We start from the raw sequence: 22,179 nt of genomic DNA, 5'->3' as shown, positions 1-22,179 counted from the left end.
AACAAAGAATGAACATGATTTACTACAGAGATGAGAGATTGTATGGGGATACCTCTGAAGTATAACTAAGAACTGATAGTTCTGATGTCTTTCTAAGAGGGAAATGGGAAACTCAGGCAAGGAGAACTTTCACTTGAATGCAGTTTTCAACTAATTTTATCTCATAATCTTTATATTTAAAAAAGTCTGTATGCCCATAGCAGTCAGCTATCATTATAGCAAATATTGTAGATAATAAACCAATATAGATAAAATGTTTACTGTGACTGGCAGTTGGGAGGTTTCACTTCATGATCAGTGGCCTCCATTGCTTTGAGGCTGCGGTGATGCATCATAGAGGAGCAAGTGACAGAACAAAACTGTTCATTCATGACAGAAAAGAAAAAGAGTACGACAATGTCCAGGGCCCCACAGACTCCTGGGAAGGCACATCTCTGATGTCCTAACTTTTTCCCAATACGCCCACCTCCAAACAGCACGCGGGTTGAGGGACACTCAAAGCCACTGTAGTTATTTTCAATTCCAAAATAAATAAATAAAACATAGGAAGTGAAGAAAATATCAGTTTCTTTCTAAAGATGTCACATGTTATGTAGAAGCTATTCCTCACTATTGTCTTAGCCCTTGCAGTATATGATCCTCCCTGGGTCTGGTTTGTGCCATAGGGGCCACCCCACCTGAAAATGTGCCTGGTGCTGCTTCTCCACAGTCAGGAGGTTGTGTCCCATGCTTATGTGTATGTGACCTTCACTGAACCGGACTAATATGGTAGAAACCATATTAAAAATGACTTCCTATCTAAATTGTCTCTTGTTTTCCTCTTTACAAAATAAAGAGAAATCCCTGTTAGCCATTTCCTGTTAGCTATGTATGTCAAAGTTTAATGGCCTCAGTTCTTACTACCTCAAGGTTTAGTTGAAAGATTTTCTCAAATCTGTGCTCTTGTCCAGCAAACTGTGCAGCCAAATGAGTCGTATTTTTCATTATCTTGATGTTTGAAACAACAGACTGTATGGACTGTATCAGGTAAACCCCAGCATGTTAACCATGAAATAAAGTACAGCACAGGGGGATGGGAGGCGTCAGTGTGAGCCACCTGAAATAAAAAAACAAAAGTTTCTGTGTGGAGTTGTAGCAGAAACTCAGGTTTCACCCTGCAGGTGCTGGGGATGTGGTCACAAACAGGGTGATGTCTTCCTTTCCCTTAGCCAGGTTGTAGTGGACTGAGGAGAGGCAGGAGACAGACAAGCAAGCGAGTTACTGCTAAGGATGCAGAGCAGATTAATGAGTTCTGGGGGAGGAAGGCCAAGGCCACGAGGTCTTCAGTCAGGAGGCAGAAGCTCCAGTGTGGGGCAGAGCCAGGATGGAGCTGGCAGTGGGGTGAACAGAGCATGCAGCAGACCAGGGTGTACAAATGTGGCCTTTACTCCAAGCATAGCAGGAGACAAGGCCCTCTGAAGGCATTTCGTCAGGAGATCCAAAGTGTCTTGCTTTCTCTACAGAGAATGGATTCAAAAGAAGCCAGGTGAGAGCTGTCAGGAGATTTTGCTGTACTTGGGTCGGAGGTCACAGGAGGCTACTCTGGGGTTTTTGCAAGAGTGGAGAAGAAAAGTGATTGCCTGGGAGTCTGGAAGCTGAACCATCAGCAGCAGAGATGAGAGGAAGAAAAGCACCACAGGATGGCCAGTCGCTTTGCTTTAAAGCAGGCTGGGCGACAGTATTGCTGCTGGGCTCCTTCGAGACCTTGTCAGACAGACGTACAATGCCAGACATACCAGAACAAGCAGTTGGATATGGACTCATGATACATATTACGCCTCAGTGTTATGTGGTTGCCTAACTTTGAATGAAGGTCTAAATGGAGTTTTCCAGTTGGCTCCGAATTTCATGCACATATACATAATTTATGACTTTGACCTGTTTGATTTGTGCTTAAACAACAACAACAACAGCAACACAACAACAGAGGGGAAAAGGGTTTGTGTTCCTACCCCTAAATAAGGAGCCATGAGAAGTTGATAGCTTCTAGGGGTCAGTTATTTTTTCAATGATTTGGCCCCTGAGAGGTCAGCCATGCTCCTGTGGATGGCCCCACACTGAAGTATGAGTATATATATGTATGTATATATATATCATAAACATGTGCACACACACACAGACACACACACATATATATATACATATATACATACATACATGAAGAGCACAAATTACACTCAGTGATAGCAAAAGGATTAAGCTGGAGGCATGAAAGGCAGTGGGGGTGAGAGGAGGCAGAAAGGTTATAAGAGCCAGTAGTAAAGGAAGACACCAAGGAAAGAGTTTCTTCCAGACACAACAGTGCTGACACACATCCAAACTCACAGAGATCATGGCAGCTTCCACAGGGCCTGCCCAAGTCCAGGCCAGACGTGGTCCCAGCACTGAGAGACGTGAATACCCATCCCTAACCCAGAAGCTAGCTCCAACTGTCAATGGTTTGTAAAGGTAAAATTAGTTCTCCCCAGTGGAGTCCGTGTGGCCAGCAGTGATAGCCTACATGGAACAGACTCAACGGTCTTTTGGGAGCTGTTTTGTCTAATAACACCTTGGGTATTTTCACCTTACTTGCCTTTTACTTACCTAGTATGGCTTCCAGGTTTGGGTTTGTTATTTTTCTCATGTGTATGTGTGTTTCTTATGCCTTTTCTCTTCTTCCTTTGGTTTGTTGGTTGGTTTGGCTGTTTAACTTTTTGCCTGTTTGCTTTTTAAATTCTGATTTGTTCGCTTTTATATTGGATTGTTTGTTTGCTAAGAGAATGCAAAGGAGACACGGCATTGGGTGAATGGGGAAGTGTGGAAGATGTGGGAGAAAATGAGGGAGGGAAACTGTGATAAGAATATACTGTATGGAAACATATTTTCAATAAAAATATATTATTTGAAAATGGCAAAGAAAAATTAGCATGTCCAAGAAAAAAAACGGACATGAAGTTGGGGGTTGGGAGAAGGAAGGAGAGGGTCAATGTACAGGAGTTAGACAGAAAATATCATCAAAATATATTGTACATAATTTTCAGAGAATTTATAAAAATATTATACCAAATACTGTAAGTATAGTTGAACAGTTTTAATAAAGTATATTTCTTCTTATGTATGACTTTTCATTTTTATCATTAAATACATTTAAATACATGGTTTTGGATAACTCATTAATGTACCATAATTTTATTCTAGTTGTTAAATATTGAGCATATAAGCAATGTTATCTAGTAAATGTCACAGGGAACATGTTTGAAAGTAAAAGCACTTCCTGAATCACTAATAAAAATTAAATGTTTCACATATATCAAAACAAAAGTTGTATACTATCTTGTATCTGCTCTTGCTTTGACCTGAACATTTTAGGTTTTTATCTAATCAGAACTCATAAGACTATTTTGAAAAATTCCTCATTAGTGGGGCTCAGGGTGAGCCCTCATCAAAGAGCAGAGTATCCTGTCTTATTCCCATCTCATCAGTGTGGGGTCTTACTGTTAATAGAGTTGACTAAAGGACACACCATTTTCTGTCCAGTGTGAGTCACAATCTGTCTTCAATCTCACTTTTCCCTCATTCTGATTTCCAGTTTTCCTTGTTAATATGTTCAACCTTTACTAGTGATATATCTCTAATTTTAGGACAGTATTAGACAGTAGAAAATTATGAAAATGACTAGAAATGTCAGAAAGGAAACAATACTCCAACTCCAAGTCTATCAAAATTCTTTCCTAGGTCTTATTTAAGACCTACAAAAAATTATGTATTTAAATAACTTATACCATAATGTCATGAGTCAGCTTGGGGAAACGACTATGTGCTGGAGAGGCTGCTCAAGCAGGGGCTTTAGTAGAACCACCGAATCCATCATAGTTCAAAGACTACCAAATAGCCTAAGCCCCCAAATCTCAAGGGCATAGAGAAGGTAGATGGGATTGCCCAGGTTCGGCCCGATATTCTTCACCCCGCCACCCAGCACTCCTCCCCAGAGTTTTAGAGTGGACTCCAGGGAGTCTTAAAATCTTCATGACATCAAGAGCATATCAGAAGCAATAAAACCCTGAGTGGGATGGTCAGGACTACTTACTCTTCACCTTGTGTCCTGGGGCGGTGACCTGACACAAGCTCAGTCTGCTCATCACAGACAGCAGTTCTGAGGAAAGCATGTGTATGTGTGTTAAGTAGATCCAGCATACTTCCTGATTTACTGCAAGCATTGACATACATTAATATGTCATTAAGTAAATACATTAATGAGCTCACCAGCAAGCCCTGTATGAAATCTACTGCACACAAATCACACTTGCCGCAGCTTGTGAAGTGGACGTGCAGGATAGCCCTGCCCACAGCCTTCTTACCACAGAGGGAGGAAAGAGGGACAGGGAGAGTCATAGGCTTATGCCAGAACCTGTGCTGGGTCCAGACAATAGCTCTTATATAAAGAGCCAAGAGCCAGAGCTTTGTGGTTAAATAGGTAGATCTGTCTCTTCAGTTTATGTTTCCTTCCCATGCTCGTTCTTGGAGCTGTAATGGAGTGTGGTTCCCAGTAGTTAACAAGAAATCAGAGTTGAACATTGCTGGTGGACTGTAGATCACCACCTAAATTTGGAGGAAGTATTTGATATCACTCAGTGTGTATACAGACATAGGGCCGTGGGGACAGCAGCCAACATTTCTTGCTGTTCTGAAATAAGTGATGTGGGTTTGTGGCCACAACAGGAAACCCAACCAAGTAATGCACACCCAGGACAATCAGCAGGACCAAACAGCAGCAGGCATAGAGACACCCAAATCTCTCATTTAGAGAGTTTCTGGTCCAATGTGATTTACTTAAGAACTTCTCAACCTTGATTTGAAATATGAGATCTCCCTAATCATATTTAATCAAATTGTCTTAGAAAACACAAATAACACTAATCTCTCTGTCTTTTTCTGTGTCTCTGTGTCTGTGTCTGTCTGTCTCTCTTTCTCTCTCTCTCTCTCTCTCTCTCTCTCTCTCTCTCTCTCTCTCTGTGTGTGTGTGTGTGTGTGTGTGTGTGTGTGAGATTTGAAGTTGCTGTTCAAATCTTTGCCATAACCATGAACAATCCCCACCACTTCCCAAAAGAAAGAAGATTTGTGCAAGTTTTCTGTAGATATTCTAATCAGACAAAGTGGGCATCATTGCATCTTCTCAGTCAAGTGTCAGGGAGCACAAGTCTAACTCCCAGAAAATGTCTGAGCTGCTCACGTTTTTGGGTCCTTACTTATGTGGTCTTCCATCAACCATTGAAAGGAGAAATGGTGTATCTTGAAATCAAGCTGTAGGCATATCACCAGCTACAAGTGTGCATATAACCCTACCTCCAGGAAGAAAAAAAAATCCCCAGGGGAGCGATGCCAAAGGGTGGGAACAAGGAACAAAGGACAAGAAAAGATTCTGTAAGGAAATTGCCTGCCTGCGTTGATTCATTGCCACCCACACGTCAAGTGCATTGACTATTTTCTTTAGAACTCTGCAGCAAGGGGTTCTGGATTCCTGAAGATTGCTTCATCATGAGGTTAAGCTAAAAAGTCACTGACTTTGTCTTCTGCATGGCTACCAGCCAGGCCCAGGATGCAGGCACAGGTCAAGGGTCACCTTCTCCATACTCTGTCCTCTCATGATCTTATTTTGCTTTTTCAAGACTGACAGTGGTGCTAGAACTAGTAGAGAGGGTGACCATAAAAAGGGAAAGATACATAAAACAAGAAAAAAGGTCATTTAGAATTTGTTTGGAAATGACAGGTTTGGGGCTTCTAGAAAACTGCTTCCACCCAGCCTCCCACAGAAGTGCCCAGAAATTGTGAAGAGTTTTTTCTCTCCCATCTCTCTGCTGTGGCTCCTTACTCTTCTTCCATGTGAAAGAAAGGACTGACTCAAAGCTCCCTGTCCTCCCTTGAGGGTGGAGTGCCTGGGTAGGCTTTTGGCACTGAGACATCCACTTATTCTCTCCTGCAGGCTTGACTGAGTGACTAGCAAGTCGTTTGGCCAACCCAATAAGGTCTTCATCTTCTCCCATTGTGAAGACCTTTGCACTCTTGCTTTCAGTAGTCTCACTACACTTAGTTAATCACAGTTTGAAGCAGGAAATGGAAAAGCCCCAGTCATCCACTCATGTTCTCAATTGTGTACCACCTAAGTGGAGTGATGATGAAACCCCTGCCATGTTGCCAGTGTGCTGCCTCTCCCAGGATGTGACTCATCTCGTTTCCAGTGGGTCCACACTGTATATGCTACTTACCCTTAATCTCTCAATGGCCATTGTGGCCATCAGGTTGCTATTACACTACAGTGCTTGTCCCCAGGATGGTCCCAAGGGCAATAGTAACACTGCTAGAAGGTGGAATGTGTCAAAAAGACTCTAAAGAAAGAGGGGAATTCTTGGCTTACTAAGGAAAGGAAAACCTTGTATACAGAGGTGGCTAAGACCTGAGGTAAGGGCAAATTTATCCATGAAAGCACAAAGAAAAAGACACTATAATGTTTTAATTGTCTACTGTTTTATTAAATATTATTAACTATACCTTATCATAGGCACACATACAGGGAAGGCTATGCAGGGGAAAGCGTTTTGCATCCAGGTTTCCATACAGTCTGCACTTTCAGACAGCTATTGGGGAATAAACAGTACTTCCTATAAGGAAGCAACTGGTGTCAGTCAGATTGTAAGGAGCCACCCTCTCTCCTGGCCCGGGTCCTGACACTTGTGTGCAGGCAGGTGCACTCCGGGGTGTGGGAGACCTGTTAAAGGGATTCCTTTCACCCACCATCGAAACAATCACTCCCACTGGCCCAGGCTTTCATGCCTAGACAGCTATCCCTGCTTTTCAAGACATTATTGGATCATTTTCTCTTATGGCTTCATTTAAAGCTTATCCTTTTGCCACTGTGAAAACACACAGAACACTTTAGCATCACAACCAGTGTTCAGTGGATGCTTCAGCAGTGCATGCTCACACGCAAACAACGGCAGGGCAGCCCCTTCTCAAATCAGGAGCATCCCCAGGAGAGACTGCATATTAGTGGGTGAAGCTTTAAAACAGCCTCCTCTCCTTGGGCTAGACTGAGACGGGCAGTGGGAACAGGGAAGTGCTGGCACATAGAAGGTACTCAGAGGGAGTTGGGGCTAAATAGGAGTTCCACAGGCTACCTTGGGGCCTGCTCCCTGCCTAGACCACACAGTTTCAGTGCTACTCCCACCAAAGACCAGGGTGAACTTAAAAGAATAGTATTGATATTGATCTTGTGCAGATGATCCTTAAAACAGGGTAAAAATCACTGAGAAAACATTTTGCTAAAATTGGTGCTTTTAAAGTCTAATAGCCATTTTCTTCAATAGCTAAATATTCAGCACTGCCAAGCATATCAAGTACATTGCGGCTCCTAGAAATAAAATGATCTAATTTAAATAGTCCAAGATTACAAAGCCATTGGCCCAGTTTCAGATCTGCTTTCCAACACTGTGACAAATGTCCAAAAAAATTTTAAAGGAGGAACTGTTACTTGGGTTTTGGTTTGAGGTTTCAGCATATGGTCAGTTGGCTTGGTTACCATTGGATTTCTGGTGAGGCAGCAATTTCTGGCAGGTTCATTTGGTGAAGGTGGCCTTTCCGCAATCCTCTGGGAACCAAGAAAGCATAAGCAGAGAGAGAAAGAGACAGAGAGACAGAGACAGACAGGGACAGAGAAACAGAGATAAGGGAGAGACAAGAGACTTTGAGTGTCAAATATTCATTTCAAGCACATCATTCCTCAACAACTTAACTTCTGTTTACCAGAGTCCACCTCCTAAAGGTTCTACCATCTCCTTTCAGCACTTGTAGGTTGGAGACTGAGACACCAACAAAGGGCTATTTGGAAGCATTCAAATTCTAAATTGTAACAAAGACTAAATACAGGTTTGTCTTTCACCTACCAACAGCTCCTTCCTAGAGAACACAATTGGGCATGAGTGATAAGACCATTGAAGAACTTCTCATGCTTTAAAAATGGTGTCTCTGCTTGTATTGTGAGTCTCTGTCTTAATAAATGTGGAGTTCACTAGCATGAAGCATGCTCACACTGTCGATTGATCATCACCATCCCCCACCTCCAGAACCCTGCATCTTCCCAAGTGGAAACACTGTTCCCCTTAAACGCCAACTCTTTACTTTCCTTTCTCTGCCCCAGCCATCGCCATCTACCTCTTCCTCTACGAGTTTCATCACTGTGGATAGCTCATATGGGTGGAACCACACGGTATTTGTCCTTTGGTGATTGGCTTATTTCTCTGATGAGAATGCCTTCAAGGTACATTTGTGTTATGGCATGTGTCAGATCTTTCTTTTTAAAGGCTGAATAAGACTCCATTGCATGCAGGCACCACACTTTGTACATCCATTTTTCTGTAGATGGACACTGGCATCCACCACTTAGCCACTGTGGATGATGTGCATGCACATGTACATGGATGTCTGCAGAGCGTGGACAGATTATGAAACACACCCCTTTGTGGCTTATTCATCTGTGTTACCAGGGCCCTCACATCATGGTTTTGAGTATGTTTTTTCTTACGATGACTTTGGCCTCAGAGTTGGTCACTACAGCACAATGGAGATGATTATTTCATCCAACTTCTTAGAAGTTAGTGTGACTAGACATACAAGATGCAGTCTTAGAGTCTACAAAGGGGTGGACCCCGCATTGTGACTCTACCAAGGATCAGTACCTTGATTGAAAACATTAGGAGGTGGAGCTTGGGCAACATATTGAAGTATTCTTAAACTGATAGGTCTATATAGTTCTCAAAGCCTCCATAATCCCAGTCTCGGAGCAACACCGTCAGGAAAGAAGCTAGTATATGACTGCAAAGGCCTAAGATATTGCAACAAACAAGAATGCATGGCCACAAGATGTGCAGTCAAAAAGATATTCATATCATTTTTTCTGAAAATGTCGTTGTTTGAAAGATATGAATTATCTTGAGTATACACGCCATGATGATTTGGAGCTGGTGGAGTTTGCCTTGTTCCCACATGGAAACACCTAGACCATGGCAGGTGGGCCTTTGGTTTGGTCTCATTGTCTTGTTCATGAGCCAGTCCACAGGCTATGTGATGACACCACACTCTGATCAGTTCTTTCCTCTGGATCCTCGACATTTGGTCTCTTACCAGGAAGCATTTATCTCTGTGGCATTTTCTTACCCACGCCACCCTGTAATCAGTGGCCCCAGCTGTGACTAGCCAGCTCCCTTCTCTGCAGCTCGCTGTGGTGTGCAAGGAGGGAAAGAGTTTCTGTCACTCAGATTTTGGTCACTTCCTGTCTCATCCTTTCTCCATATAATTACCCGGAGACAGGTCATGTATGTTCCAGTGATGAGTCATGACATGCACCTTGAGTGGGGAAGAAGACTGGAAGGGGACACGGAATATGGCAGCCAGGAAGCCCTAAACGTAAATCCTAACAAAGTTTCTACTGGCCTGCTTGCTAAAAAACAGGGAGTCACTAAGTGTGCTGTTTGTTCTCTGAACACCATGACTGAACTTCCTGATGTCCTACAGAACTATCTACTGCCACTTGCCTTGAATGTGATTAGAACCTTGGTGAACTTATTAACTCCTATTGAGTCCTAGCAAGCAGCAGACACAGAGATCCCATGGAGAAATCAGCAGCGAGTTTCCCTCCCTCTACTGATACCATCCTAAGAAGAAACAGTAACTGTTTCCAGGGTTATCCCAAAGGGACAAGCCATGCTCTCCTGAAATGAGGAGACCCAAGCCTTAGCAGCTCCAGGCATTTTCTTGGCTGGCTTGGGATTCTATGAAAGTGGAGTTGTCTGCTGCTCTGAGAAAAATGTTGTGTGTTCCCTGGAGACAAGTAATTTGCAACCCAAGTGCTGCCTTGCTTAGGACTTCAATTGGAGGCCCTCCTGAATGACCCTGCCATGTTGGGTCCTAGGCCAGACTCTGACACTTCTTTAGAATACACAATGTGTCTGTTCACTGTGCAGTCTCCATGCCTGGCTTCTGAGCACCTGCACCCCAAACCTCCCTACTACTGAATGCCAGGTGACCTCTTGACAGGGAAGAGGAGGTACAGGTGCATTGTTAGCATATTTTCCAGAACAATTACTTTTATCAGCCTGGCTTTCTTGTCCCAGAATGCAGTCCTTGGCAGGAAGTCACAGGTCTGTTGACTTTACAAGTAAGATAAACAAGCCTCCCTTGACACACAGGACAGTGGAATCTGTGATTTCCCTCCACCCATATGGAGCAGGGCAGTTGAAGTCCAGTGGAGCAAAGGGTTGGGTTTTAAATGTATGAAGCAAAAGTAAGGCTTAGCTTTCTGACAAGATGCTCCTTTGTAGCCAGGAAGGAGTGGGCCACATCTGTCTCACCTAAGCGGAGCTCAAGCCAGGGAGAAAGGTATTTAGAGAAAGGGTTGGCCCACTGCCCAGGAGCACACTGAGCTTGAATGGTCTATTTCAAATGGGTCCCATCTCCTGCGTGAAGTGATTATCTGTGAACTTGAAAGACAACAGAAGCGTTTTGCTAGCTGTGCAATTCATCATGGAAAACTGAGCTTAGGTATGAAACCATTAAAACATAGCTTTCTTTTTTCTTCCAGTATCATTTTGAAGCCTGTTTAATGGAAATTAAAAAGTAGCCCTTTCCTGCTCCCAGCTGAAAACTAGGGCTGTCTCCCTGTTTGTTGGTCATTGGTAACAGAAAATCTCACCTACACCTTAAGATATAAAGTTAATGCCAACCAGGACAGTGATACTCAGTGCAGATAACACCAGAACAGTCTCCCTCGTAACCCCAGCCCTGGCCTTTGGCAGTGTCCCATGATAGCAAGTGGTTGTGTCATTTCTTTTTTAGCTCTCTCTTCTGCTTTTCAGGCTCTAGGTTCCGGTTTGTCAAGGGACAGCAGGAAGGAAGAAAGGTAAGGAAAGAGTGGTTGATACCTACCTGGTGCTGTCATAAAACAATTTCAGGGACCACAGGCCTGGTAGATGTTTAGAGTTGATTTTCCTGTGGGCATTTTCATGCATTTAACGGGAGTGAAAATAACAGTTTGAAGGTCATAAAGGTTTGCTTGTAATCCCAAAATAAAAATAGTACATTTTTTTCTCAGAATAATTCCAATAGTCAATAATATGGATGTTTTTACATCAGAAAAACTAGTCAGCAAATAGCAAGCATCCAAAGTGTTATGTGGATGAAGAACACCTCTGTGGTGTGCGCAGCCCAATTCTTCCTCACCTCACGGCTACTGCTGTTTCTCTGGAAGTGCTGGCTCTTCTGACCTCTGAGGCTGGGCCTCATCCAAAGAATGAGCCTCAAGTCCCTCCTCTAAGAGTGGGTAAGGTCTCCAGGACACCAAACCCAAAGAAACTGAGTAACTTCCTACTGAAGGAAGGAATCACACCCTGGAGCTCAAGTCCTTCTACGCTAGGGGGAAAAAAAAGTGCCCTGACTATGAAAATGGAAGAACATTACAAGATCTGAGAGAAATTAGGAGACTCACTCAAAGCACTTGTCACATAATCAGAGTCAATAAGCATGAATAATAAGCATGAACTCAAGAAGACAGTGTCTGAATGGGGAAAGAGAAAAGGGATAGGTACTTATAAGCGCCCATTTGTCCTAGACCGTGGTTGGGATAAAAACAAAAAACAAAAAACAAACAAACAAAAAAAAAAAACAAACAAACTGCTGTGGCGCTCACTATCAGTCACATGGTGTAACAGGAAGAGTTCAATAAGGTTTGAATAAGAATGTCCCCATAGACTTAGCTGTGTGAATGCTTAGTCACCACTTAAAAAGGACTAAGAGCTGGGGCTTGTTGAAATAGGTGTGCTCTTATTGGAGGAAATACGTCATCATAGGTGAGTTTTTGGGCTTTCAAAAATCCAAGCCAGGCCCAGTGGCTCCCTCTTCCTGTTTGCCAGGGACCAGGATGTAGAACCCTCAGTTACTTCTCGAACGCCATGTCTGCTTGGGTGTCACTGTGTTTCCTGACATGATGATAATAGACTAAACCTCTGAAAGTGTAAGCCAGCCCCTGTTAAGAGTTGCCATGGTCCTGTATCATGTAATAGAAACCCTGGTTAAAATAGTGTCTGAAGCTTAACCAGTCTGCAGCTTTTTCGTTTTATTTTTAAGGACAATGTGTTAAAGGTTCTAAGTAACTTTTTCTAATTAGTTCCCTATGAGTAGTGGGGCTGGAGCGATGACTCAGCAGTTAAGGGGACTTGATACTCTTACAGAAGACTGCTGTTCAGTTCCTAGTACCCACGGCAACTCACAACCACCTGTGACTAAGGTCTGATGTCATCTCCTGGCTTCTAGGAGCATGTGCATGAGAGTACAAGCGTCCATGTGACACACATATATAAACAAATCTAAAAGTGGGGTTGGAAAGAGGCGCCATGATCAAAACCTCAGATAAGATCATCTGTGAGCAATTCTAGGAATTTTAATTTGTTGTTTTAGGGACGATTCATTTTAACATTTCTGTTACTGGACTTTGCTAAATTTCTTACACTAAAACCCAAAAACATAACTAACACTGACTTAAAGTAGATTCACTACTCTCGGCTGTCTACCAGGTCTCTAGATCAAAGGACCCTGGGTGAAACTGACTTCTGCAAAGCCCCTAAAGTGCTCCAGGAGCCCTCAGGCTATAAGCACAGCCTAATAGTCGTTCTCTGCTAATGTCATTGCAGGACCTTCCTATCTGTTTCGGGTGGGAGGGCATTTTCTGGAAAACATTTCTAGACGTAGGTGTCTGTCTTTTCTATAATCTGTAGTACTAGCCCCAGTAACTCTAAGACAGAGGTTATCAACAGGTGACTTTTGCTGAGCCAATGAGGCTTTCACAGGGGTCACATATTTATATTACAATTCACAACAGTAGCAAAACGACAGTTATAAAGTAGCAAGTAAATAAATGTATGGTTGGGGGTCACTACAACATGAGGAACTGCATTAAAGGATGCAGAATTAGGAAGGTTGAGAACCACTACTCTGCTAACATCGTCTGCTTTAATTCTGAATATATGAGGTACATGGTGAAGATCTAGGATTTCGGGGTAGTAGCTGTGTGGTGTTGTAGCTGTGTGGTGTTTGCTGGCATGCCCATCCGGGTGTCTTACCACTGTCCTCCATGTCATCCATCTGTGAACACATTACATGTCCTCTACAGAGATGCCTGCACTTGAGTCATGATGTGCCATACTGTCCCTCTGGAACTCAGCCCCACTTTCCGGTCAGCTCACACTGTCTTCTGCCAGTTGCTCTCACCACGGGATTCCCTGGGAAGATTTGCTAAGTACAGATTCCCATTAGAATCTTGTAGCTAGCACATTCTCTGAATCAATGGGAATAACAATGTCTTTGATCTCCATGAATGAATTCAAAGTGTGCCTTTCTTTCCTGTTTAGGCTGCATACTGAGTGGTGTGGCACTCATGAGGTATCCCGGCACAGATGTTCCCACTCTTGGGGAACTGGAACTCTTTCTGTAATCCTTAGCTTTCTCTTCCTTATAACTATGTCATCTGTAGAGAACTGAAGGAATACTAAAGGGGTTACACTTGAAAACCGAGCACTAGGGTCTTCTGTTCTCCGGTTTTCATTGGTCCATTGGGGTAGAGAGTGCAGAGACTCTGTAAGGGTCTTGGGCACCTTCTATATCTCACTGAGCACATCCAAATTTCCTTTCATCTTGTTACCATTTCCTGTTGGAAGAGGGAAACTCAACTTACAATTCTCATAGTCTGCTAAGTCAGTACAATAAATTTTCCCCTCTGCCTTGGAGAGCCAGCACAGCTGGATGGTAAACATTCCTCCCCGTGCTTCAGAGTCACTTCCTGTTTACACCGATGTTTTCTCCTAGCTCCCCCTGCTCTCCCTATTGCCCCTGTCCACAGAGGAGGTAAGAGGAAAAAACAGTTATCACGCCCCTGTCTGCCCCAGTCACATCCCATGGCCTCTGCCGCTGCTTTACCCTTTCCTGAGCTGTTGAGGACCAACTCCATGTTGTTTGCGGTCATGCACCAGAATAGCACCGGCTCTGTCTCTTCCTCCGTCCTTCCTTCAAACCCATGCTTTCCCCCTTGCTTGCTTTATTAGCTCAAAAGAAAGAAAACACACTCACTTCCTGGACTTGGCCAGGTTTCCAAAATAACTAAACTTCCCTCACTTTCAAAGAGACTCGTTCCCTGTGACTTCTGAGCTCAGATGTTCAACTCGGGGCTTCTTAAGCTTCATTTGACCTTTCCTGGAGATCTAGAGATGTCACAGCAGGCAGCCTCATGGACCAAGGGACAAGTGTTTTGTCATCTGCTTCCTGTTGTCCTGGCAGCTTGGGCAGCAGGGGGGGGGGGTGTGGTTGGAAAGGCCTCTGCTAAGGACAGATATGAATTCAGACTTAAGTTCAGGTCGCCACCAGAAGGAAGAGCTCCACATATTTCCACAGTAAGCATCTTTGTTAGGACCTGTCAAGGGTAGTTTGGAATCTGATGGAAAATGTCAGCCTTCTTCTCCCCAAGAGTCACATCCCAGGCTCTCCTACATATTGACCAGTGTTACTTGCTAGCAAGTACCATAGTCCTCTGTGGGGCTCTTTCTTACCTGTGGTTTAGTCTGCCATTTAGCTGCACTTTCACTGTGCCACAGAACCTTAGTTCTCCACTCTAAAACAGGGACACCAATTTCTACCTCAGGCACTTTAATATCTAAAGTGATTCATGCAACATCTTTTGGGTCATGTTTGCTATAAAAATAGCCCTCAGATACTGTTACTGTTCTTCAAGTGGGTATTGTGATTAGATGTGCTTTGATCATGTCCCTGATATGTTTCTGTGTTGGTGGTTTGGTCTATATTCTGGTGGTGTTGGGTCTGGGGGAGCCTTTAAGAAGTGGGACTGAGTGGGAGTGCTTGGGACACCAGGAATGAGCAAGCAGTTCTCTTGAGACCCTAGTTAGCACCCACTAGAGCAAGTTGGTTCAAAAAAAACGATCCTGATTCTGAACTGAGCCCTGACTCCCTTCCCCATGTGCCTGCTACTTCACAATCCCTCTTACTGTGATTCCCATAAGTGCTTATCAGAGGATGAATCCACTCTTGAGTTGGGATGAACCCAGCCTCTACAAGTATGAGCTAAACAAATTGCTTTTCTTTGAAAGGTTCCTAGCCTTGAGTGTTTTGTTACAGCAATGAAAACTGTAGCAATAGTGGGTGGTTTGATGCTGTGTGGATCTTTGCAGGCAATAGTTCACAATAGGTAAGCTACAGAGTAACAAAGAAGGATTGACCTTCCTGTTTCAAAACCATTGGAAAATACACTTATGTATATTAATATTAAAGCTGGGAGACTATGAAAGAAAATGTTGGTGCTTAGAAGGACTGTAGATTTGTATTTTGTGCCTGACACATAAGTATATTGAAGTTCTTTAATAGTCAAAGAATAAAGTACCATTCAAACATACAGAAAAAAAAAAAACACATGAGAATTTTTAATAAAATCCAGTGCTCAGTACTATATGAAAAATTAGATTTACTTATGTCCTTTATCTCCAGGGCATGTGTAATTGCATTTAAAAATCTAGTCATACATTTGTATCGATCCCCTTGCCTTTGATTCTTAAGATTCAAAGAGAGCAAATCAGATTGCATGGAGCATCCATGCTGCTAAAGGTCAACTCAGTGATTTAAAATAAGTGACAACTCTGGGGCTTAGTTTTCAGAAATTTGTATTTAAGGGTTATAGCTCAGGCCAAGGCCTTATCTATTTTAATGTTCTTCATGTAACCATCAAATACAGCCAAGATTGAATAAAAATCACCTATAAAGGCAATTGTTTCTCTAGTTCCTCATTCCCTTCTGGAGGGACCAAGGGCACTCATGAGACTCAGGAAGCTCATGAAAATTACAGGACTCATCAGACTCTACCCCAAGGTTCTGTGATTAGTGAGAACGTTCTAGGAGAAAGGGGTCTCTTCAGTGTAACTGCCTACAAGTTGTACAAGGACCTCCCAAGTTTCAGAAGTCACTCTTCATGCTGGGAGGCCTTTTGGTGATAAAGCTGCTCAAGGTTCTTCTGTGCTTTGTCTATGCTCTTACAAGTGACCCTGATGTCCATTGGTTCTCCATGCTAGTCCTGAGTGACAGAGAGAACTAAGATGCCAGAGCCAAGATATGGAGAGGCTATGGAAGATTCTTCATAGGAACAAGACAGGTGAGGTGTGTTGGCTCTTAGTTGGGGCCATGGAGGAGGGATTCTTAGAGGGAAAGACTAAGAGAGGGATCCAGAAAAGCACAGGGAAGCATCTCTGTGGGGTGATAAAGGCAGGCAAGGCAGACATGGACAGGTAGGGGAAGCAACAAACATGAAGGGAACTGTAAAGACAAGCTGGAACTCGCATAAATTCAGAGGATTAGGGGAGGGAGAAAATGAAAAGTGTGCAAGCCTTGGCCTCCATGAAGGGGGGAGGAGAAAATGAAAGGCAAAGGTGTGCAAGGCTTGGCCTGTACAAAGGCTGGTCCAAGGGGAAGATGCTTCAGTTGTTTGCATTTTCTGGGCTTTTGCATTCCCTAGGCTTTTATCAGCTCGCACTTGTCCCACGCTATCGTCCCGCCAGCACGAACACGCGCAGACACCAGGATCCTTCTGCAGCAAAGCGTTTATTGCATCTTGAAGAGGAGAGACCGAGCCCCAGAATGGCACTGCTTATATACACCCTAATGTGGCGTGTCCACGCCTGATTGGTCGCTTACCCATGATCTCATTGGCACGCCCTGGGGTGGGCAAAGACTTGGCGCGAACACACTCTTGCACATGCGCACACAGCTAGCTTCCTGAAAGGAAGTCGGGCTGGCGCAGCGGAAGCCAGCGCCATCTTGTAATGGCGAATGCTATCCCGGCTTTCCACGTGGGGCACAGCGGAAGCCAGCGCCATCTTGTAATGGCGAATGTTATTGAGGCTTTCCACACGCACTGACCATAGTTACACTCAGAGATTCACACTGACCACAGCTGTGCCGCACAGCTTCAATATGTGGTAGGCTAAGCCACCTGGGTTTGTGCTAATGTTTCTTGTGATGCTCACAGCTAATGATTAATTTCCTAGAATGTGTCTGTTGATAAGTGACATCTTGACTGATAACTGAGCTCTACTGGCTTTGCTGCTCTCCCTGCAGAATGTCTGCCCTTAGTGTCTCCTGACCATACTTGGCTGTTGTGGTAGAGGTCCCTGGAATCGCCCCAACCCAGCCTCTTTTTATCCATGTCTGGGTCAGGCTTAAGCAGGGGTGGTTTAAACAACAAACCTGGATTTCCTCAGTGCTGGAGGATGGAAGTCATAGGGTAAGACATGAAGTCTTTCTCCTTGACTTGCAAGTGGTGTCTCCCTGGTTCCCACCTGGCCTTATGTCAGTCTTGTGCTGTATCCTGACATCCTCTTACATGGACATCAGTGACATTAGATGAACACACACCTTCAGTGAACTCACTTAACTGTAATAACTCTTTGATGATAATAATATCTAGCATAGTCACCTTCTTAGGTACTGAAGCTTACCTCAACATGAATCTTTTGAAGGGACACAATTCAGCCATAACAAGGCCTGGATAATAAGAATTTTAGAAAGTAACACTTCAGCAGAGTCCACTATGGGGGGCAACACTGGCATGTGAGGCAGGAGTGTTTATACCCAATGCTCCAATCCAGAAATAGAGGGCATACCTGTGATCCAGATCTTAAGGTACAGTGGCCATGGTAAGATTGGGCCCAGGTAAGGTGGTAAATGCCTTTAATCCCAGGACACAGAGGCAAACAGATCTCTGAGTTCAAGCCCAGTCTGGGACAGAGTAAGTTCCAAGCAACTAAAAGCTTAGGTCTAGGCTTGATGGTACACACCTTTAATCTGGGCCATACCTTCTGCTGGAGACCTACATAAGGACAATAGAAGAAAGAAGTTTCCCTTCTATGCCTGCTTGCACTTACTTGCCAGCATATCTGTTGGAACTGCTTCTTCAGAATCCCAGCTGAAACATCCAGCCTCATTGGACTGAGCTACTACTAGATTCTAGGCCTTCCCGTTGATAGCTGCCCACTGTTGGCTTAGTTGGGCTGTGGATTCTAAGTCATTACAATAAATTCCCTTAATATAGAGACACATTCTATAAGTTCTGTGACTCTAGAGAACCCCAAATAATGTACCATTCAAGTAAAAGACATGCAGAAACGGGGCCTTCTACTCACGATGGGTAATTTCTCATGTTCCCTGCATATCTTCTCACTGTCCCAGGCACACATCACACCATACCATAAATCTACACACATCACACTATAGGATCCTGGTGCTGGAAAGTGGTGGGCACCCTCATGTGCACACAGATGGTCTGGTTCACACAACCCTGGTTTTGTCAGCTGTTTCTGGCTGTCTTCAGTGGCTCGTGACATGGGCTGGTTAAAGCATGAAGTCCTGCAGTTGGCAGGCCCAGGCATTCCCGTGAACTTGGTGCTGTCTTGGGTTTCAGGTCATTTTCACAGACATGTCACTATTTCTATTAAGTAGTGGCATACATACCTACTTTTTTTTTGCAGCCATTTATCATAAATCCTGCTGACTCCCCATGCTCGTGGGTCTTGCCTGGACTTGGGCCTAGTGTGGTCAACTTTTCAAAACTCATTTTTTTTAACATAAGTGTCAAATGGAAACTATTGAGGGCTTTAAAAATAGCACTCACAAGACTGCGGTAAGGTGTCTTATTACAGACCAGACAACTTAGAAAAGAAAGTTTAAAAGTTATGGCACTGCAGGATAGCATCTAGAAGGAGAGAGTGATGGCAAGGTGACTGGAGCAGCTGAAGACGGCTTGCATCTTGATCTGCAAGTAGGAGGCAGGAAGCACACTGGAAATGCCAGGAGTCTTTTGAAACCATGAAGCCCACTCTCAGTGACACACCTCCTCTAACAAGGCCACATCCCTTAGTCCTTCCCAAACAGTTCTAATAATTGAGGACTAGGTGTCCAAGCATATGAGACTGTGGAGACCATTATAATTCAAACCACCACATTCCACTCCCCGGCCTCTATAGTCTTATGGCCATATCATAATGCAAAATCTATTTACTCCAACTCTAAAAGTCTCCAAGTCTTTTTCACAGTCTCTCAAGGCAATCTCCTAACTGCAACATCTTGTAAAATACAAAAGCAAATTACATGCTTCCAACATGCAATGGCATAAAATACAGAAATCCATTAGTATTCCAAAAAGAAGGAACCAAGTTATACTGAGGAAATGCTGGACTAAAGCAAAATTGAAACTCCAAATCCTGTTGCTCCCTATGAGATGTCAAAGGGCTTAGATGGCTCCATTCTTCCAGCTCCACTGCAAGGCACTTCTCTCTCTCTCTCTCTCTCTCTCTCTCTCTCTCTCTCTCTCTCTCTCTCTCTCTCTCTTTCTCTCTCTCTCGGCCTGCACCCACCACCTACTCTCCTCAACAGACATCCTATGGCTTTGACATCTCCAACATCTTGGGGTCTCCAATATAATCTAGGTTTTACTTTCACAACTTCATACAGAAGCCTCTCCTAGCAATCATGCAGGGAGTCTCTTCCCAAACACATGACCTCAGAGGTGCCCTTTAAACCCAGAAAAAGATCCTACAACCCCTTTACTCCTATATGGTTTGTGACTCTAAAGTCAAAACTATGTGGTTAACGCTCACAAGTTCAGCTGCCTTCTTGGGATTGAGCCTGCTTCCTTCAATTACACACCTTGAATTCCTTCAATTCACAGCATCTTTCCTTTATTGTTGCATTTTAGAAGCAGAAAATTCTTTAAACCATTCTCTTTCACAAGTTGGAAGCTTAGCTGGATGGGGTCTTGCCCTGAGAGAAACTTGCCCCTATTCCATTTCAGATCAGAGCCCCACCCCAACCTCCTTCTGTATTTCAAGACAAGCCTTGGCTCTAACATTAAATTTTCTAATAATCTTTTTCTTTTCAGTGTGTATGCTTTGTATTTCTTTTGCCCTATTTGCTCTTTTTGAGAGTCAATATTGGGCTAACATGAAATCTCTTCCACCAAAGAAATTAGTTCATTACTTTTCAATTCAGGCTCAGGACAATTCTTAAGACAAAGGCAAAAGGCAACCAGATTCTTTGCAAATGTTACAGGAATGACCTCTAGTCCAGCTGTTTTAAGGTTCTTGCTTCCTTCTGAAGCCCCTTGAGCCTCCACAATCCACAATCCCCACACTACTGTCTTCCAGGCTCCGGCAAGAATGGCCCATTAAGCTCTGCTTACAGCTTTCAACCAGGTTTCCAGTTCAAAGTTCCAAAGTCTTCTACACTCCTCCAAAACTCACATGGTTAGGCCTGTTGAAGCAATATGCCATTCCATGGTCCCAATTTCTCTATTAGTTAGAGTTTTTATTGCTATGATAGGATACCGTGATACGTTGCTATGATAAGCAACTCATAAAGGAAAGCATTTAATTGGAGTTATGGTTTCAGAGGGTTTGTCTATGATGATGGAATAAAAGCTTAGCAATAGATGGTTGGAACAGGAGCTGAGAGCTTATACCTTGATCCATTAGCAAGAGGTAGAGAAGAAGCACACTAGGAATGGTATCATTTGAAACATCAAAGCTCGTCTCCAGTGACGCAGCTCTTTTTTTTTTTTTTTTTTTACATATAGACATTAACTTACAACTATTTTTTTATTTTTTTTAATTTTTTTATTTTTTTATTTTTTTTTATTAACTTGAGTATTTCTTATATACATTTCAAGTGTTATTCCCTTTCCCGGTTTCCGGGCAAACATCCCCCTCCCCCCTCCCCTTCCTTATGGGTGTTCCCCTCCCAACCCTCCCCCCATTGCCGCCCTCCCCCCATAGTCTAATTCACTGGGGGTTCAGTCTTAGCAGGACCCAGGGCTTCCCCTTCCACTGGTGCTCTTACTAGGATATTCATTGCTACCTATGGGGTCAGAGTCCAGGGTCAGTCCATGTATAGTCTTTAGGTAGTGGCTTAGTCCCTGGAAGCTCTGGTTGCTTGACATTGTTGTACATATGGGGTCTCGAGCCCCTTCAAGCTCTTCCAGTTCTTTCTCTGATTCCTTCAACGGGGGACCTATTCTCAGTTCAGTGGTTTGCAGCTCTTTATCAAATCCACACCTCCTAGTCCTTCCCTAACAGTTACAACAACCGAGGATCAGGTATTCAAACAGATAAACCTGTGGCGTAGGTTCTCATTCAAACCACCACAATTCTCAAGCCTACAGAGTTCACAATACTTCTCCCTCATAGTTTATGCTCTTGACATCAATTTAGATAATTGTTCGCAGGCCATGATGGTGATCACCCTCTCCTCCCTGTTCTGCTCCAGAGTCCATTGTAATTAGAGTAAATCATCTCCCTGCCTATGGTGGCCTTACATGCAGAGAGACTGTCTCATTATATCACATCATCATCAGAAATGCAAAGGATCCCTGGTTATAGAGAGAGCCACAGAAGTGCCCACTGTGTGCTGTGGCACAGACACTCTCACTGTGTGCTGTGGTTCAGCGTGCATGACACTGCATTTAAGTCCTCTGCTTTGATCTGAACACCCTCCCCAACACACGCACAAAACCTGCTCAAGTCTGACTTTGCTTTCTGTCAGGGGAATCTGATAAAAAGCAAATGTGATGTCTGATAGAAGAGGGGAAGCCTTTCTCAAAAGAGTGACATAAGATCTCTCAGTAGAATGTGAGACACCTGGGGTGAGGAGAGAAAGAATGGATATGTGGTAAAATGGTAAGATTGTAACAGCAATATCAGATTCCACAGATGCCACATCAGGGGCTGAATTTTTTTCTTCTGATTTCATTCATAGAAGAAACAAGTGACACACCCAACCAGGAAGCTTTCTCCTACAGAAGTCTGTCTGTTCTGTGCATTATAGAACATTTTTTTGGTTCTTTTTTTCGGAGCTGGGGATCGAACCCAGGGCCTTGTGCTTCCTAGGCAAGCGCTCTACCACTGAGTTAAATCCCCAACCCCTATAGAACATTTTAAAAGATCTCTGGTCCCTAGCTACTATAAGCCAAGAACACCCCGTCATGATTATGACTGCCCAAAATGGCCCTAGATATTT

Source organism: Rattus norvegicus, chromosome 17 (genome assembly GCF_036323735.1).
Source record: "Rattus norvegicus strain BN/NHsdMcwi chromosome 17, GRCr8, whole genome shotgun sequence".
NCBI lineage: Eukaryota > Metazoa > Chordata > Mammalia > Rodentia > Muridae > Rattus > Rattus norvegicus.
Note: the sequence above shows the minus strand (reverse complement) of the source record.